At 46.6% G+C, this 19,673-nt stretch overlaps 1 protein-coding gene across 5 annotated transcripts in view; it reads left to right on the top strand.

Annotated features, from left to right (window-relative positions):
* Positions 1-19,673, top strand: part of DPF3 (double PHD fingers 3) — a 281,327-nt gene that overhangs the window by 231,556 nt on the left and 30,098 nt on the right. Inside the window, exons 10-11 of one of the 5 annotated variants that reach the window (XR_004259057.1) lie at positions 301-356; positions 430-2,061. The exons of 2 other annotated variants lie outside the window; for them this stretch is intronic. The gene's annotated coding sequence lies outside the window, so the exon portion shown is untranslated. Of the gene's footprint in view, positions 1-300; positions 2,062-19,673 lie in introns of those variants that run through there. 2 more of the 5 variants (XR_004259058.1, XR_004259056.1) reach the window with 2 other exon arrangements.

The following is a 19,673-nucleotide window of genomic DNA, read 5'->3' on the forward strand; positions in this document are numbered from 1 at the left end:
CACCACCTGGGAATTGAAAATCCATCTGTGTTCTCTGTGCCTCTGGCTCAGTAGCAACTGCCCTGCCCTGTCCTGGCTGATCTCCTGCTGCTGACGTTCAAGGCGCTGGACACACTAGCTGATTTTTGTCGCACCTGGCCTAGCCTTATTAGCTTGGTGATTAGTTGGTGGTTTTCTTTCTTTCTTTCTTTCATTTTTAAATTCATTTCATTTCTGTCACCCCCTTAATTTTAATCTTTCTTTTGTAGGTAGTTGGTCCATGCTGTTGTGTTTTATCTTTCATTGCCTTTCCCTCTGCAGTCGACACTATGACCTGGGGACTCCGGCATCCTTCGAGCAAGCCATTTCTGAAGAAGGTGAAAAGAAGCCGGGATGATTGGCACCTCCTCCTCCTCCTCCTCCTCCTCTTCTTCCTCTTCCCTTGCCCAGCCCCCTCCTGTGCATGTGTTTCAGAAAACACAGGAGCCAACACGGAAGTGGAAAATCCTGCGGCGCAACTCAGCTCAGCCCACAGACGCCCCGGGAATGGCCTCCGTTTGTGCAATAAGAAGATTTTTTTTTCTTTTTAAAATTCTTCATTACATTTTCTTTGATTGTCTGTGAGAAAGTACCCAGGTCAGCCTGGAATTGCTCTACAATAGAAATAACTGAACACAAACAAAATGACGGAAAAAAGAGTTAACTATTTTATTTATTTCAATATTTAAAAGGAAAAAGTGCTGGCATTGCACAGTATTTTTGTTTAAAGTACCTCCTACTTCAAAAGCTAAACACAATTTTGTGAAGACATGAAATCATAAGAGTACTTAATGTAAAAATAAAAGACTGCATATTAACTCTAAAGAAAAATACCCCACATTTTTAATAAGAAAATAAAGATCAACTCTGCTCTCTCAGGTTTTTTAAAAAGCCATTCATGTATGTGCTTTAGGTATTTTTATTTCTGCGAGTTGGATGTGGTAAGTGAGGAGTGATCAGTTCTTTTTTCCCCTTCCTTCAGAAGCCTATTGAAAATGTTGGTGATGTTAAATGATTGTGTGTTAAGACTTGACTGAAATAACGTAGCCACAAATCAGCAGTTTCCCCCACCCTCACTGCCCCCACACCCCGGGCAAGCCCCTTTTATCTGAATGTCAGAAGCAGCCTGCCTCCTGGTTTTCATGTCTGATGAGGTCTGGCTCAGAAAGGAATTCCATCTAGTGATGGAATATATCCCCTCAAGTTCAATAGATTCAAACACAGAGAGCTTTGTTTAAAATAATGCAGAGAAAAAAAGTAGCAAAAATAAAAGCATCAGCTGAGATGATATTAGTTCAGTCACCTAACAACTCCTAGAAGAGATGAGCAAAGAGAACCTTCTGCTGAGTTGGCTTCTGGGACCTGAGCTTCCAGAGCTGTCCCCAAGGGCTAGGAAAGCCAGCCTGAAGGACGGGAACCTCAAATTCAGTTGCTGGTGGGGGCCATGGAAGAAGGCGAGTATTCTAACATGGCCCTTTCCGGTCGGGCTGGCGGAAGTGGGCATTTTGGCCGATGGGATGTATCTCAGTGTTGTGTCTGGGTCCAGCAAAGGTGCAGGGCTGACTGGCTGAGCCACTGGGTTCTACCCACAGGCTCCCTGCTGTGCTGGACCTTCACACAGCCATGCTGTTGGGTTTCCCTCCCTTGTAAGCAGAGTCATGATCTAACACACAAGCAGAGGTCCTTGAGTCACAGTGTTACTGAGATGGTTCCGAGCCGGAGAATCTCTTGCCTCTGACAGGGGACGGTGGGTGGGAATGGACTTCCTGCCAGTCCTTTCAGGTTTCCCGTTCAAAGCCAGTCCTGGTGGTGGAGGGGATCATCAAGAGTGTCTGTATCATTTTGTAGCCCTTTTCTCTGACGTTTTCTGGTAGAAAATGTCCCTTGTCAAAATGCTAATAATGATCATAATAATCTGCTTTCCAACCAACTCCCACAAGCGACAACCTGTGTAGAATTGTGATAAAGGTTTGCATTAATGTAGGGTTTGTACCAAGTGTGTGTAAGTTTCTGTTAAATAAAAGTCTGTTTCCAATGCTCCTATAGCATCTCTGTAAAATTTGCTTGACCACCCAAGCTCATCCTGCATGAGTTCTTTCACACTGTCGTGCGGCAGGGACTCCTGAGATGATTCTTCCCACTTGCATGCCAAGATTTGTTGAACCTTGTTGTTTTATTTACAAGCACAGTCTAGAAGCGCAGTTGCCGCTGGCTTGGCTGACAGATGGTGGCCTGAAAAACGAACAATGCCCAGGGTTGGTGCCAGCGTTCGTTCTCTGAGCCCAGGGTTGCTGTCACCCACTCCCCCATCACCATCACCATCCTCATCCTCTCCATGGCCAAAACAGATGGATTGAAAGCCTGATTATGTGTGCAGACTTAGTATACCTGTCCAGTGTTGCTGTCACACCTGTGCCAAGAACAGGCACACCTGTGCCAAGATGTAGTGTGCGCTTTGAATAGGTAGAAAGTTAAGGTTTTCATTGCCTGAAATGAGCTGTTGGTGTAGACCCCAAGCTGCCGGTTGGTGCAGCTGTAAGCTGGAACACCCAGGGCAGGCTTTCCTCGTGCGTGAAGATGGACCCTCTTATCTGATGGGTCCTCCAGGTCAGGCAGAACCAGGGCAGCATGTCAGGCCGGGTCTTGACCTTTGAGCATTGCTGGCCCCGAGTGGGGCCAAGTGGAGAGGAACATGACATTGTAATGCTGCTGCTAGTGTACTTCCATCTTTCATTGGACTGAATATCACCTTATGACTCACATTATGAACTTCGTAAGTTTTCCTAGCCGTAAAAAGAAAGGTGCATATCAACATGGTGCCCTCCTGAGGTTTTTTTTTTTTTTTCCCTCTTTTATCGTGATGAAGTATGCATTATATAAAATTTACCTTTCTAACCACTTTTAAGATACGGTTCTGTGGCGTTAAGTACGTTTACATTTTTGTGCAACCATCGCCACCATCCATTCCTAGGACTTTTTCATCTTCTCCAACTGAAACTCTGTACCCTTTAAACACACACTCCCCATTCCCTCCTCCGCAGCTCCTGGTACCCACCATTCGACTTTCTGTCCCTCTGACTCCTCTAAATACCTTGTGTAAATGGAATAATACAGCATTTCTCCTTTTATCCCTGACATTTCATCTAGTGTAATGTCTTCAAGGATCATTTATATAGATGTGTGAAACTTCCTTTGCTTTTGAAGGCTAAATAGTATTTCATTGTATATATAAACCACATTTAGTTTATCCATTTATCTTTTGATGAACACAGAGTAGAAATGAAGTTTCACATTTATTACACATCATCCATTTCCTATAGTGACTCAAAATTTGAGACATTAGGCTCAACTCAGAAGTCACCTAAGGGATTAAACATCTTCTTCCATGGGAAGTGATTGCACCCTTTATTTTACTCCCTAGAAAAGATCTGATTCTGATGGGCAAGTGCTTTCTACCTAGAGTGCGTCTTCCCTCGTGACTTAGGCTTTCTTTGCAGATACTGTCTTTGGGCTGCTTATAGGGCTGAGAGGTCTGGCATGAAGTCGTTCTATCAGTGTAAATAATTAAGAATAGAGGAGATCCAGGATCACCAAATGTCCAGAATGGAGGGTCATGAGGACAGGGACTGAGTTTTTCAAGTGTCTGATAATTGGTTGTTGGCCAATAATGCTTTCTGTCTGTAGATGGTCACTGATCAAGAGGGAGGGCAAAAGTATACACATGGGCCAGAGAATGAAAAAGAGAGAAAGAAATCATGTTCCTCATCCACTTGGAAACATTTAGTTGCCATAGATGCTTAGCTCTGGGGTTGAAAATCAGATGCTGACCAAGCAGGTATCTTTGGTGAGTGAAGCAAGGCAGGTATGACAAAAATGACAGTGCCAGGGAGATGTGGAATAGCCCTTGAGGCTCAGCCTCAGGTCACAGGGAGGCAACAGGAGTGGTAGGGAGTGTCTCCAGCTAGGAAGCACCTATGCTTCCAATGGGGCAGCCGTGACTCAGCTCAAGGGATGCAGCCTGCAGAAGGTGGGCCCAGGGTTCCCAGGTCTTCTGCTTTTTCAAGAGAGGTCACAATTCAAACATTTTGATGAGATCTCCCCATTTTTTGGTGTTGGTAGTAAATGAAAAATGAAAACTGACGATCAGCTTTGAGTTCCCTAACCGAACATGACCATGTGCCTACCAGGCACACTTGGATGGCTTTGGGGCAGCTTTTCCCAAGGGCTGCCAGTCTGGGTAAGGTGGAAGTTGAGGTTGGAATGCCTTGTGCAGGTTCTCCTAACAGAGGATGCTTGTCTTAATCTGTGGATGCCTCTAGTGGTATCCTGACTTAGGGTTGTTATGTGGCGGGGATGGGTCCCTGGGTTGGTCTCTGGATGAAGCTAGGTCATTACTCAGCACATGTTAGGGGTGATTCAGGATATGGCTCTACCAGAAAACATTCCTCCTTCCATTTTCTTTTCCTCTGCATGTACATGGAAGACCTTCTCTTTAAAAGTCTGGATAGAGTTGTACAGTTTAGATTTTTTAAAAATTCACTTTCTTCTTGTTTTTTTTTCTTTGACATGGAGCTTTGCTCTTGTTGCCCAAGCTGGAGTGCAATGGCATGATCTCGGCTCACTGCAACCTCCACCTCCTGGGTTCAAGCGATTCTCCTGCCTCAGCTTCCCACGTAGCTGGGATTACAGGTGCATGCCACCACGCCCGGCTGATTTTGTGTAATTTTAGCAGAAACGGGTTTTCACCATGTTAGCTAGGCTGGTCTCGAACTCCTGACTTCAGGTGATCCACCTGCCTCAGCCTCCCAAAGTGCTGGGATTACAGGCTTGAGCTACCGCGCCCGACCCTAATTCACTTTATTCTTATTGATGACCAGTTGTCTATTACATCACACTCCTTTTACCCTTCTTTTCTATGAAACCCAAATCATTCCATGTAATTAGAACCATAGTTGAGTTTTACAGTATCCCTAAATCAGCATTTTCAGAACTTCCTTTGATTAAAAAGTAATCCTTCCAGAATTTTAGTTTAATCTAAGTATTTTGTATATAGATTTTACAGATTTTTTAAATGAAAATTTTTTTGTGGGTACATAGTAGGTATAGATATTTATGGGGTACATGAGATGTTTTGATTCAGGCACACAGTGTGAACATAAGCACATCGTGGAGAATGGGGTATCCAGCCCCTCAAGCATTTTCCCTTTTGTTATGAACAATCTGATTATATTCTTACATTATTTTAAAATATACCTTTAAGCTACCACTGACTATAGTCACCCTACAGTGCCATCAGATAGTATTTTATATTTCATATGCATCTTATTGCAGAGTATACTTTGTAAGAGAGTTGGACTTGCTTTTAATTATGCAACCATTACTCGCTTGGCTCAGGTTGTTTTCTGGTTTTGTTTTCTTTTGTTGGGTTGGGGAGGAGGTTATTCTGAATAAGCAATTTATTTTCCTTATCATTTATAATGGCGATCAGCAGACTTCTCTCCTGTAACATGCCAGATAGTAAATATTTAAGGCTTTATAAGCCGGACATCTGTCACAACTACTCAGCTCTGGGGTGAAGCATGAAAACGGCTGTAGAGGATATATACAGGAATGGGCATGGCTGTGTTCCAATAAAACTTTATTTACAAAAATAAGCAGTTGGCCAGATTTGGCCCACAAGCCATAGTTTGCTGATCCCTAACTTAAAAATAGGGAGTATTGCACTGCTTAGTTGAGGGGTAGGTGGTGGTGGTAATAGGGCATTTTCTAAGCCTCAGGACTAAGGAAAGATAATTTCACATTACCAGGTGAAAGGCTATTGATGCATTTCATGATCAGTACTGTAAGCTGTTTCAAGGCCAAATGCAAAAAGTGTTTCATAGTCAGAAAAATCTCACCACAAGAATTTGGAAAGCTCTCTACTAGTTTTCCTAGTTTTGGGACAGAGTCCAAACTGCAGTATTGCAATGTTTACCAGAAGTGTCTATGAATAATGCAGCCATGCGTAACAGTGACTCTCTGTTATGGACATGATGACTGATATTATTTACCTCCAGCAACTTGGGTCTCATGAGTTAAGTGAACATAGGTGGTAGAGTTTTACCTATATGAGACAAATCATAGGGGACACTGAGAGTGGGGCCCAACTTGGGTGATGTGGACTTGTTGCAGTTAAAAAAATGGTCTCTTTGCGGTGAGCACAGATTCTTTAATGGTTGTGGTTCCTTAAAGTAGTTAATTATGGGATGTTGAAGATATTGCTAAGGTATATTTATTCCTAAGTACTCAGATTCTTCATATTCAGAATTGCACTTCCCTAATTTCTTACTTCACCTCCCAAAACAACCAATTAAAAAACACGCTCTTCCTTGGATGGTGGAGAAGATTACTGATACCAGACCTACTACTGAATTGAAACCTTCTTACTAGTTGCACATGGAAGTATCCTGAGGGACGGTCATTGAGCTAGTTATGTAGGTGGTAGTGGTCAAGTTAAGTTTATTGAAGAGATGCTCTTTAGTGGATACTCCATTGTGCTGAGAGGATCAGTGACTTTCAGACCTCAGGATAACTTTCAGTGGGGTTTATTTCTAAGTTTCCCCAGTTATCTTCAAGTTTCCTGAAAAGGGGCAGTGTTTTAGATAAGCATGTTGAATATCTGCTTCATTTTCTCCAAACTCTACCCTGTGATCACATATGAAGCCACCCAGAAGTTAGTTTTCAGGCGTAGGCCAGGAGGAGAGTCTTCAGACTGAAAGCTAGAAAATGCTGTGCTTTGTATTTTACTAAACATGGTGTGAGCAGCACACACGTTTTGGTTACCTGATGTTTTTTACAGCAGACTAGGAAGCCCTTTCTTGAGCGGTGATGACAGTGGTCATCAATGGTTTAGCATCAATCTGCTTGACTGGATTATGCTGATTGTATTATTAGCCATCATCCGGCAAGGCACAATTGTAGCTGAGACAGATCTGGAAGTCCTGGTAGAACACAAGCTGGAGTGGTGTCGTGTGGTTTATTGTTAAGAAAGCATGGTAAGCGGGCTGTGTTAAACAGGAATGATGTGGAAGTCTGGGAAGCAGTGTTTCAGCTCTGTTTAATATTTGATACCACTGTATTTGAATTAGCTGAAAAAGACTGTGGAAAATCCAAAAACTACAGAAAAGCTTGTGAACGATATGTTTAACAGGATGAACAGTAAGCCCTTTAAGGAAAGGTTTGTGGATTTGGGGTTGTTTAACTTGGGGAAGAGAATCAGGGCCCACTTAATAGCTGTTATTATGTGTATCACTGAGATAAAGGCACTGACCAGTTACATTTGGTCTCCGGGGAGCACAGGAGAAACACCCTGGTGCCTAAAACAAATAGACAAGCAGTTCTTTTGACACCAAGAATTTTAGGCTGTCAAGGCTGATAGATGGGGAACTCACTGACAGCCAAGCATTTCTCTTGCATAGAGTTGAGGGCATGGGCTAGGTGACCTCTTGGGGTCCCCATCTAGCTCTGTAATGTTTTGCATTATAGCTGGATGACTTGGAAGAGTTGGTGCCTAACTCACCACCAGGGAGCGTGGAGAAAGTTAGTTTCACGTATATGTATTATAGTCACTAACTAAAATTACATTTCCAGGTGTGTTTCTATTCATGGTGAAGCAACGTCTCGAGCATTTTGTTGACTTCCATTATTTTGGTAGCATGAGACACCAGCTGAAAAGTGAATGCAGTGGCAAGAGACATTTTCCTCCAGAGAAATGCCAAGTATGTGAACAAGGAACAGTGAGAAGAAACTGTAAGGACAGTAAGGCCAAAAGGCCACCAGGTGAAAGTGGTTCTGCTGAAACTCCATTTGAGTTCCACTCCAGTTTTCATCTCATTGGACCCACCACATCCAACATCATCCTCAGTGCATCGATTTCATAATTGCTCATAGGACGTGGATATTCTCAGCATGATTTTTGTTGAATGACCTCACTAATATTCATGGTTGTCTGCTATGTTCTCTCCAATCTGGGGAGGAAAGGTCTTATTAGAAGACAAATTTAATTATATATACAATTATATTTATGTATGTTACATATATAGATAAATGACAAGAATTCTACTTGGGAAAAGAAGTGATCAGCATTCTTTCTAAATACTTATGAAAAGAACTCCTGTAGAAAAATTTTGCTCTGTGTTTGATTTTAAAAAGTAGCAAGGATTGTACCACATTTAGCACGTGAAGTGAACTTTCTGTGGACCATAAATATAACTGAGTTTGAGGATAGAGATAAGGTGTATAGGAAAGAATGAGGTGTGAATTGCCAGCATAAACATTTATGCTGAAACTTCTGCTTGGCTGAGTGATGGGCACAGAGAGACTGGCAGTTTGTAATCCTGAAAACTTCTTTAGTTAAAATAGATAGTTTTACCCTCCATAGTTCTCAACCTTTTGTCCATGATTGAAAAACTAGATCAGTGTGTTTTGACCGCATGCTGTTACTTTGTATAATGACCTCCAGTTACTGGTTTGCTTTATGCTGATCAACGAATCAAGCCTTTACTGAATGTCTTGTGTTGCAGTAATGTGCTAGGTTCTGCAAGACATAAAAGAGAAGCAAAGGGGAATTAGAATAAATTTTGGGGGGGTTACTTTCTATGCATTAGTTACTGAGTCTAGGCTTTTTATAGATATTAGCTTGTTAAAGCCATGTAACAGCCCTTTGAGATTAAGATTACTATTCCTGTTTTACAGAGATGGAAACTGAGGCTCAGGGAAGTTGAGTTGATAAAGGCAGTAGTGATTGCTGGTGAAGCCTGATTGTTCCAGTCAAGGATTTTTCTGCCTCTAAAACCTTCTCCACTGTGTAAGATACGTTCTCCACTGTGTAAGATATACCTTCTCCACTGTGTAAGATACCTTTTCTGTTCTGGAGGAGGAGAAACAGGTGGCTAACATATTATTCAAGACAAGACCGTTTATAATTAAGTGCCAACTTGGTGCAAAGTGTGAGTGCCAGGTAGACTCAGGAAAGGGAGTTACCAGTGCGCATTGGGGTAGCAGGGCAAGGACAGAAAGAGGCACAGAGTTGGGGTAGGCAAAGAGAAGGCAGACCCCTGAAAGTAAGAGTGGGAAGTACCTGAGCAAAAGCTCTGGTGTGAGGGGGCCCAGGAGGCTTGGAGCCAGAGCAGAGATGAGCCTCCATGGAGTGGAAGGAAGATCTCAGGCTGTTAGGGGGAGTCACAGGCATGTTACTAATATCCACACTGTTGGGGGGGCTTGATTCCAAGGGCATTAGGGAGGAGGCCGGCCATGAGCTCTTGAGCAGGGTGCATGTGATGTACGGGATGACCGTGTGAGGACAGCTGACCTGGGCATGTCAGCCTTCCCCCACCAGGCTGCCTCTGATCCTGTCGTGATTGTAGGATACCAGTCCTTGTGGGGAAAAGAAGTGATCAGCACCCCTTCTAGATGTAGATGTCACAACAGAACCCCAGTTTCTCCCATCGTCTGGGTGACACTTACCTAACTGATAAAATGTTCAAAGCGCGGCTGGGTGCAGCGGCTCATGCCTGTAATCCCAGTACTTTGGGAGGCCGAGGCGGGTGGATCACCTGAGGTCAGGAGTTTGAGACCAGCCTGACCAACATGGTGAAACCCTGTCTCTACTAAAAATACAAAAATTAGCTGGGTGTGGTGGTGGGCGCCTGTAATCCCAGCTACTTGGGAGGCTGAAGCAGGAGAATCGCTTGAACCCAGGAGGCAGAGGTTGCGGTGAGCCACTGTGCTCCAGCCTGGGCAACAAAAGAGAAACTTCGTCTCAAAAAAAAAAAGTTGAAAGTGTTAAGTGTCAATTCCATGGGCATTTCCCATGAGTTATTATTTTGAAACCAGAGAAACTGCAGTGACACTACCTGCTGGGTGGTAATGCATTTGGGAGGAGTGTGGGATATCCTGAGGCTGGCTGGCTCCAGAAAGCTTTGTTTCTGAGATGCCAATTTAATTTTGGGATCAAAATCTATGATTGTTTTCCTAGTCAAGTTGGAAAAGGGCTTATTTGAAAAAGCACCCTCTATCTAGACTGATAGGTCACTGAATGTGGTGTGAGGAAAAGAGAGGAAACCCGGCTGAGATGCTGCCCGTGATGCTCCTTGGGGACTGACCCTCAGCTGATTGACTTCTTGGAGGACCTGAGAAGGGCTGGCTTGCAAGCCCTGAGTCCTGGCTTCCATTTCCATCAGCAGTTCTCTTCTCTCTTCACTTCACCTTTCGGTGGGCTCCTCCGAGGTGCAGCCATGTGTGAGGAGTGTACATGGCAAGTCAGGGAATCTGAGCCATGTACTCCACGGTGCCCGGCATGGCCGGCCCTCCCTGACATGCTGAATAATCACCAGTATGCTCTCAATGTAATCTGCCTAGCAGCCTTGTCAGAAGTTATTGTCCCACTTAGCGGATGAGTAGACCAACCCTCGGAAGGGTTAAGTGACTCAGGCCAAAGCTATGCAGAAGCAACAGGCCAGCCGGGACTCCAGGTCTTCCCTCTGATGTTCGCCTTAGTGCCTGTGCCACTGCGTGTTACTCCCAATAATGTTCAGTGACAATTGTCTTGCTTAGGCCTGGCTGGAAGTGGCAGAGCACTGGACTAAAAAGGTTATTTGACAGCATGGAATTGAAACCCACAACAGAAGAATATCCATTCTCCTCCTGAGGAAAGGAAAAACAATTGGAAGTGAGTGTCCATGCTGACCTCTCCTCCCCACTCTGCCCACCCCTGCATCATGTATACAGCACCTGAGCCCTGTACAGCGTGGTCTCACCCAACCCTTGCAAACTCCCTCTTTTGTTCATGTGCCTTCAGGTTGTAATGTTTATGTAGATCTGGTACAGCCTGCATTCTGGGGCCCACTGTTAATTGTGCATTCAGTGCAATGGGGCAGTGTTCTGTTTTATGCACCCACCTATGTTTCCTACATACTCGTTTGAAATTTCATGGCGTACTCTGCAATAAAAGCCCCAGGTCTGCCTCTGAGGGCCATATTAGGGCTATTGCAGGCAGTCTTCTGAGTTGATTTTGCCTAGCAGAGGTTGAGAAGGTTGGCGCTAAAGGAAGTCTCTGCCTGCTAAATGGCCCAGGGAGAGAGACTTTGCCTCCATGCTTCTCCTGCCTTAATTTCAGGAAACTCTCTGCAGCTTCCCCCACCACTCCCCCTCCACCATCCTTCTGGTCTCTGCTGTGCTAATCACAGCTCATTCTGGCTGCAAGCCTCATTTGGGGAAAGAGTACGCCAGGACTCCCAAAATGTGAAGAGGGAAATTAAGGACAGTTGGCCAAATGAGTCAGCCCTCCACCACCAATGAGTCATGGGGACCACCCCACTCTCTAAGCCTGGGAAGCTTTGCTGGGAAGGCCCCTCTGCCTTGTTCAGGGCTCACAGGGAAAGACTTCCCCGTGGGCTTTACCTTTGGAGCAGGTGGTACTGGCTTTAATTCTGAGAGAAAGGGAACCAGGCTCACAGTGTCCATTCCATATTACCCCAGGTTCTCTAACCTCATTGCCCTTATGTGACAATCCTGTGATTGTCCCCAGTCACAGGGGGTGTTCCCATTTTGTAGCTGGGGAGCTGAGGTCGAGAATGTTTAACTTGCTCAGGATCAGGAAAATGCACATGTCTAGTAACAGAGTCCGGCCAGCCCCAGGGGAACCCATCCTGGCCGTGAGTCTTGTTGCCCATTGGCTGGTCAGCGACGTGGGGTTATGCCAGCGTGTGAATGAGCCTGAGCTTCCCAGCAAGGGCAAGCTGGGTGGTTGCAAAGAGCCAGCTGCTCTGGCCAGTCTACCCCATGCTGGGCAGCTCTAGGGGACCCTACCATGTGGCTGGCTGTGAGACTGTCAGGAGGGGAGCAAAAAACCCTCTCTCAGCCCCAGGGAGGACACTTTTCCTCTCCCCAGATTTCTTTGCCTCTTGTTACCCCATGTTAAGCCCACAGACATCATTTGGTTGTGCTGCTTTAAAGGAGATTCCGTCACCAGCTTTGTAAATAACTAGTACAACCTGGTATTAGTCAGATGGTCTTGAAAGTTCCCACATGCCATTTTGGTGAGAATGTGACATTTAAAAAGTTACTTTCTTCTTCCATCCCCCTGTCTTCCTGCCTTACCTCCATTGCCCAAACACAGGAGTGCTTCCTAGAGAGGCTCCCTTTCTGTAAAAGCCTTTGGAGCTGTCTCTTTTGGAGACTTCTCCCTCCCAAGAGGCTGGGAAAAAGAGAGCTGGGTGCAGAGCAGACAAGGCCCAGGAATATTTTGGCTCTGGCTTCTGATGTGCATTCATCCTTCCGGAAGGCAGGGTCAGGGAGGGGTCAGTCGCTGGCTGAGGCCCCAGGGGCTCTTGTTTGCTGTGGTGGTTGAACAGGAAGAAGGAGCAGCCCGGGACCAGGATGCCAAGATTCCAGACCCCCTGCCTGCCTCCGTCCTGGGCCACCTCCCTCAGGGGCCAGGGCCATGCTGCAGAAAGACTTAGGAGACCTGGTTGCAGTTCTAGCTCTGCTGCCACCTGCTCCTGTGACACTGAGTCAATCACTTCACCTCTCAGGGGCTCTCAAGAAGGGGTTGGACTTGGTGGTCTCCAAGTTCACTCTGGTGCTGACAGTGTCTAAGTTGATCAAGTGAGAAACCGTGATAGTGCTGTCCTCTTTAAGAAAGCAGTTTGCATTTTAACTGGGGGTTTTTGGAAGTGTGGTTTTTAAGGCACTGGAGCAACATCAGTGGTGGAAGTTTCAGCACTGTTCCCGGGGTCCGTGGAGGGGAGACAGCATTTTGTATACCTCCCACCCGCACACACTGACCCTGTCCGTGGAGGGAGATGCCTCTTTTGTCCTCTTAGTTCACTCATACCTGTGACTCCCTCTGACCCCCTAGATCCATCCACCTTTTACCTTGGAGAGGCAGATGGAGAGGTGGCATGGTTGGAATTATAGGGGGCATCTGCGTGGATCCAGGGTGCCTATGGGCTGTGCATCTGCCGAGAGCCACTAGTCTCTCCCCCACCACCTCTGCTTTAAAGAGGTCACGCCCCTCATAGCATCGGCTGGACCCACTCCAGATGAGGTTGTGTTGGCCACAGGTGCTGACCTATCTTCAGCTGTTGGGTGTAGTGAAGAGACCCGAGAGCTTGTCTGACAGAGGGGGAAACAGACAGCAGAGAGCCATTGCCAAGATCCCCCGGCCCCTGGGCTGTGCTGGCCAGAGTCCTAGCTGAGTCCTAGCTGAGTGCAGCGTACTCTTCCTAGTGGGGCTCCCTTCTTCAGCTGACCCCTTTATCCAGTCCCTGTTCCCCCCTTTCCTTTCAGCGAGCTGATCAGCTTCTTTGTCTTTTCAGCCTTTCCAGTTCTTCGCCTTTAATTCTGTGGGGGTGGGGTTTGGAAGTGGCCTTGACCTGGTTTTGCCCTGGGGTCATTCAGGGAGTGCCTTTAATCCCGGAGCTTAGATTAGCTAAGGCTGGGATGAGCAGCCCCCCCACATCCCCAGGCCACCCTCTGGGTCCTCATGTTTCCCTTAAGGGCAGCCTGGAGTTGGATGGGGTAGGAGGGTCGTGGGAGGAAAGCTGGACTTGAGCACAGGTGGGCATGTGTCTGTTGCTCCAGCCCTCTGGCAGGGGAGGCCACCTGATGGTCAGAGCCCAGCGCTCTCTGGAGTCTGCTCATCAGCCTCTCAGCCTTCTGTGTCAGCAGAAGGGTCTCTCCTCAGTGCTTGTTTCCTGTGGCCGAGCGGTGTAGTGGTTACTTGCATGGATGTTGGTTGGAGTAAGATATGGGTTTTCATCTTGTCTCTGCCAGCAGCTGGCTGGGCTGTCTTGAGTAAATGACTCATCTGTTCTGAGCTTCAGCTTCTTTGTCTGTAGAATGGAGACAATAATGCCTTCAGCTTCATTGTCTATAAAATGGGGACTATAAAATGGGGAGTCACAGATTATTATTATTTATATATATTTTGTTGCGTTTTAGGTTTTGGGGTACATGCGAAGAACATGCAGGATTGTTGCATAGGTACATACATGGCAATGTGGTTTGCTGCCTTCCTCCTCATCACTTATATCTGGCATTTCCCCCCATGCTATCTCTCCCCAACTCCCCACCCCCTGCTGTCCCTCCCCTAGTTTCACCCCACAGACCTCAGTATGAAATGCTCCCCTCCCTGTGTCCCTGTGTTCTGATTGTTCAACACCCGCCTATGAGTGAGAACATGTGGTGTTTGATTTTCTGTTCTTGTGTCAGTTTGCAGAGAATGATGATTTCCAGGTTCATCCATGTCCCTACAAAGGACACGAACTCATCATTTTTTATGGCTGCATAGTATTCCAATGTTCAAAGTGCCTAGCACATAGGAAGCGCTTCATTAAGTTGTAGCAATAGTACTAATAAATTAATACCCTCCTCCAGGGATGAGTCAGACAATTGAGCTTCTGCATCTTTTAAAGAATTTGGCTGGAATTCTGGCTGAGCTCCTGAATGAGTAAGGACCAAAGTCTTTTTTCCGAGTCCTTGTTCACCCCTTCCTTCTCGCTCCTTTCTTCTTTGTCTCCAGTCTTCTTTCTTTTCTCTCTTCTTTCTTTTCTCTTTCCTTGCTCTTCTCACTTTATTGCTTCTCTTTGTCCTCACTCTTCTGGAACCTGTGATGACCTCTTTTTTTTACTTATTCATGATCCAAAGTGCATCCTGGCAGTTCCTAAAGCTGGTGCCATGCAACTAATTTTCTGCTTGCTGTGAGTTCCACTCCTGCCTCCGTGAAGACGCCATGGCCCTCCAGCTGGAGGCTCCCTGCTTGGCTGGCAGGGTACTCACCACCCTTGAGATGAGAATTTTCCCACTAAATCCTTTCCCGTCTTAGGTCTTTTTTAGCTTTCTATTCCCTCGGTTTCCAACCTTCATGACAAGTGGATATATGAGTCTGGAATTCAGAAAGAGGTTCATGCTGGAGATATAACTTGGGAATAACAAGTGTATAGATGATATTGAGGGGAAGTGAGTTGACATAAAAGGAAGAACTGGGAAAAAGGGAGAAGAGGATGATTCAGCAAAGAAGACCACGAAGGGGCAGCCAGCAAGGTGGGAGGAGAGCCAGGCGGGTGTGAGGAGGGGGGAGGGTGTGGAAAGGAGGGGGACGGAGGGAACTGGCCCTTCCCAGGTGTGCTAAAAGGAGGGTCGGAGAAATCGGGCACTCAACAGAGGGGGCTGCTTGGTCAGGATGGGAGCTTTTACAGTTTGTTTGTATGCTGGCTGAACGGTCTGCTAGGGAGAGAGAAAGATTGATGATACGAGAGGGAATAACTGCAGGAGCCAAATTCTCAGGGTGAGAGGTGGGGAACCTGGCGAAAGTGGGAGGCTGGCTTTGGGTTAGGAGCTGAGATCATTCATTCCTGGTGATAGGAGGGAGACAAGCATAGGGATACAGATGCTGGGAGCTGGGTGGGCGTGGCATGGAGAAGATGAGATAGTTTTATTCTTTTTTTTTGAGATGGAGTCTCATTCTGTCACCCAGGCTGAAGTGTGCAATGGTGTGATCTGGGCTCACTGCAACCTGTCTCCCGGGTTCAAGCAATCCTTCCACCTTAGCCTCCCAGGTAGCTGGGATTATAGGCATGTACCACCACATCTGGCTAATTTTATATTTTTAGTAGAGACAGGGTTTCACCATGTTGACCAGGCTGGTCTCGAACTCCTGACCTCAAGTGTTCCACCTGCCTCGGCCTCCCAAAGTGCTGGGATTACAGGTGTGAGCCTCTGCACCTGGCACGATAGCTTTATTCTGATTGCTTACGTATTTTTCAACTAAATAAGGAGAGTGTGAGGAAGGGATGTAGAATATGGGAGATTTGAAAAGATGGAGAGAGATGGGAGGATAATTTGATTAGAGAAATATGGGAACAATGCCAAGATCTGTGTCACCATTGAAACCACGACTGCTCAGTACCATGGTGTATTTTTTTTGCTTTTGGTATAGGCTTAGAGTAGGTGAAAAGTTGGTCTTAACTGAAAGTTGAGTAAGTAGGAAAAAGGGGTAGAGGGGTAAGCAGACACGTGCAAGGCTGGATGTGGAATCTAAGGTGGGTGCGCGAGGAGGTATGGTGAGAAGTGGTACTGTCTGTGGACTGGAGCTCCTGCCGAGATGAAAGGATGGATGGCATCTGCCTCCCTGCCCTCAATCAGTTAGGACCAGGCTTGCAACTACTGGCCATCTCCTCATGATTTTTGGTTCCGGTATATTCTTCTTAAAATAGTTGGACAGACAGTAAAATAGAAAATGGTCAAAAGCAATGCTTGTTCTAGGGCCATGGAATCCATTCATCATTTAATGGGTGCAATCTAATTAGGCTGCAAAGACATCCAAAGCTTCCTAGTGAAACAATGGAAACTGTGTCTATTATTATTATTATTATTTGAGACTGAGTCTTGCTCTGTCGCCCAGGCTGGAGTGCAGTGGCGCGGTCTCGGCTCACTGTAACCTCCACCTCCCAGGTTCAAATGATTCTCCTGCCTCATCTTCCTGAATAGCTGGGATTACAGACACCTGGTCTCAGCTCAGTGCAACCTTTGCCTCCCAGGTTCAAGTGATTCTCCTGCCTCAGCTTCCCAAGTAGCTGGGATTACAGACACCTGGTCTCAGCTCACTGCAACCTTTGCCTCCCAGGTTCGTCATTCTCCTGTCTCAGCTTCCCGAGTAGCTGGGATTACAGGTGCCTGCCACCATGCCAGCTAATATTTTGTATTTTTAGTAGAGATGGGGTTTCACCATGTTGGCCAGGCTGGTCTCTAACTCCTGACCTCGTGATCCGCCCGCCTCGGCCTCCCAAAGTGCTCAAGGCTGGGCACAGGCATGAGCCACTGTGCCTGGCCCGCAAACTATGTCTTAAATCTATCCTAAATCTTTCCTAATACTTCAGTTGAATCAGTCCTACAAATACTGGAGTGGGCATTTGTGTTTGTTCTTAACCTGCAAAGGAAATACTCTAAATGCTTTGTCTTTGAAAAGGACTTATCTAGGGGAGAGAGTATATGGTGCCTGTCTCAAGTTGCTGAGACGAAGCTAAGACCTCCTGTTTATGCAGGAGACCCACAGGTCTCTGGCAAGCAGGATTGCTATCGGGAAGACAGTTTGTGCCTGGACACTGGCCAGCGTGGATTGATGTCCTTTGCATGCAACGATCACAGGTCTGTCTGAAACACTTACGGGTATGTTGACAGTGGGCTATGAGGTTGAAAGAAATTTGGAGTTTCTGGGAAAGGGCATAGAGGTTTATTGGTGCCACAGCAAAGCAGAAGAGTGGTAAACCTTGGCCTTTTGTTCTTTTAAAGTTTTCCAGCTTAACAAAGTGGTGGTACATAGCCCGTGGTCTTGATCCTCATAATAGAAGAAGGATGAGGTGGGCAGGAAAGGCTTTCGAGCCCTGATTGAGCAAGGCTGACTCAGATGAGAGTGGGGGAAGACTTGGCCGCAATGTGAACGCTGCGTTATAGAGCAGCTCACTGATGTGCAAGAGCCCCCAGGAGACGCTGGCAGCAGAGGGTCTCCAAGTGTGCCCAGGACCATCTGCATCTGAGCCCCCTCCGGTACTAGCTAAACAAGCAGATGCCTACCCATGCCAGGGCAGGGGAATTAGAAGCTTTGGGGCCTGAGAATCTGCGTGTTTCAAACTTCTCTTCTGGCGATTCTTTTGAACTCTGAAGTCTGAGAGCAGCTGGGTCACCAAAACTGCATTGCTGTGGCTTGCAGCAGTGAGAGGGCCAGTGATGGACGTTTCCACTCTGAGGTCCTTGTTCTCCAAAGGAAAAATTCCCCATCAAGGCAAGGAGGGTAAAAGAGCTGGGTGCCTGGGATGTGTGTTTGAAGGAAGCAGGTGGAGAAAGTTCTTCAGGGATTGAGCGGCCTGGGTAAGGAACAGGCATCAGGGGCTAAGAACTTCAACAAGGGAATCTGATTTGTGAGCCGCCTCCACGGGGCCTCATCCACCAGCAAAATTAGTCTGGTTTTACTGGTTCCAGCCTTGAAGTCCTGCCCCTGACAGTGACCAAGAGGCTTCTATCCGAGGTCATGGGCATCCTTCTTAAAGGCAGTGCATTGCAGATGCTGAGGGCACTCACTGGGTGTGGCATCAGGTGGACTCCACTTAGCGGTGCGGAGCTGTAAGCAGCTTCCCCATCCTCTCAGGACTTTGGTTTCCTTATCTGCATTAGAGGGTAGAGAAGGCATCAAAGAAGTAAGGTCCTTTGGACTGGACTTGGAGGATGAAGGGAAGTTCCCAGGACAGGCAAAAGGCGGAAGTAGTAGTTTATTTATTCTTTTATTCATATCCGAATGGATGGATTCACTCATTTGATGATAGTTTATTTGGGGCACACCTGGGCGAGGGCCCTGAACCTAGAAGAAGGTGTTGGGCGTCTTGGTGGTGAAGTGTGTTTTGTACTGACAGCGCAGGACCCGGTGGGGCAGTGGGAACTTGATCTTGGAGTCATGGAACTGCCTGATGGCTGGCGGCCCTTGCTGGATCCGGTCTCCTCAACCTTCGTGATCCGGATGGAGTGGGTTCGGGTGCAGTGCCGGGCGCCCATGTTGATGAGAGTTTTTTTGGTGGAAAAGTGAGGGAAGAAGTCAGTGTGGAGAAAGTGAAGACCGAGTGGGTGTCCCAGAAAGGGTGAATTTAGAGCAGTGCCTCTCAGAACACACTGTGCATGTGAATCACCTGGGGATCTTGTTAAAACTGCAGATTTACCGTCCCTAGGTTAGAGCTGGGGTGTGAGTATTTCTAACAAGCTCCCAGGAGAGACTCCTGCAAGTGGTCTGCAGACCCACTTTGTATAGCCAGAGTGTAGGCAGCCTGTTTGACAGGCCTGGTGATGAATGGGAGTTGAGTGGCAGGGAGAGACCTTTGTGTGGAAAAGTGGAGGGCAGAAAGAACAGTGTATTTTTGGCGGTGGGGGTGGGGATGTGGCAAATACTTTTCTGTGGTGGGGTGGAGGTTGGGGTCCATGGAGGGAAAATAAGAGGAATCTAAAAAAGGCAGTTGTGGCCAGACGGCAAAGAGGCTTGCAATGCTAAGAAGCTTACTTCATGCTGCAGGCAATGAGAGACAGAGGAATTACTTAAGGAGGGGTGGGTTGATGCCTTCTAGCTGGTAGAGTAGAAAAAATATGAACCATCATTAAAAAATCCCTTCTTACCAGACTGGGCAGCACAGGGAGACTCCATCTCTATATAAAATTAAAAAGTTAGCCAGGCATGGTGGCACGCACCTGCAGTCCCAGCTAGGGCCAGGGGAGGTTCGGGGAGGGGAGCGTGGATGCTGAGGGGGGAGGATTACTTGAGCCGAGGAGGTGGCGGCTGCAGTGAATCAAGACCGCACCACTGCACTGTAGGCTAGCCTGGGTGACAGAGTGGGACCCTGTCTCTGAAAAAAAAAATTTTGCTTCTTAGTATCTCTAGATGATTTTCTTTGAAAACAGAACTATATGACAATAGCAATGCTGTGAGTCCAACCACAAAACATGGCCACCATTTGGTTTGAGTCGTACTGTTATGATAGAGTTTCTGCCTCATGGAAAGTAAAACAGAAGTTACATAGTTGGCCAGTGACCTGCCTAAGATGTGAGTCTTTAATTCTCATATGAAACTTTAAACCTAT

This window comes from Sapajus apella, unplaced genomic scaffold, assembly GCF_009761245.1.
Source record: "Sapajus apella isolate SASKATOON/1434 unplaced genomic scaffold, GSC_monkey_1.0 scaffold59, whole genome shotgun sequence".
Lineage (NCBI taxonomy): Eukaryota > Metazoa > Chordata > Mammalia > Primates > Cebidae > Sapajus > Sapajus apella.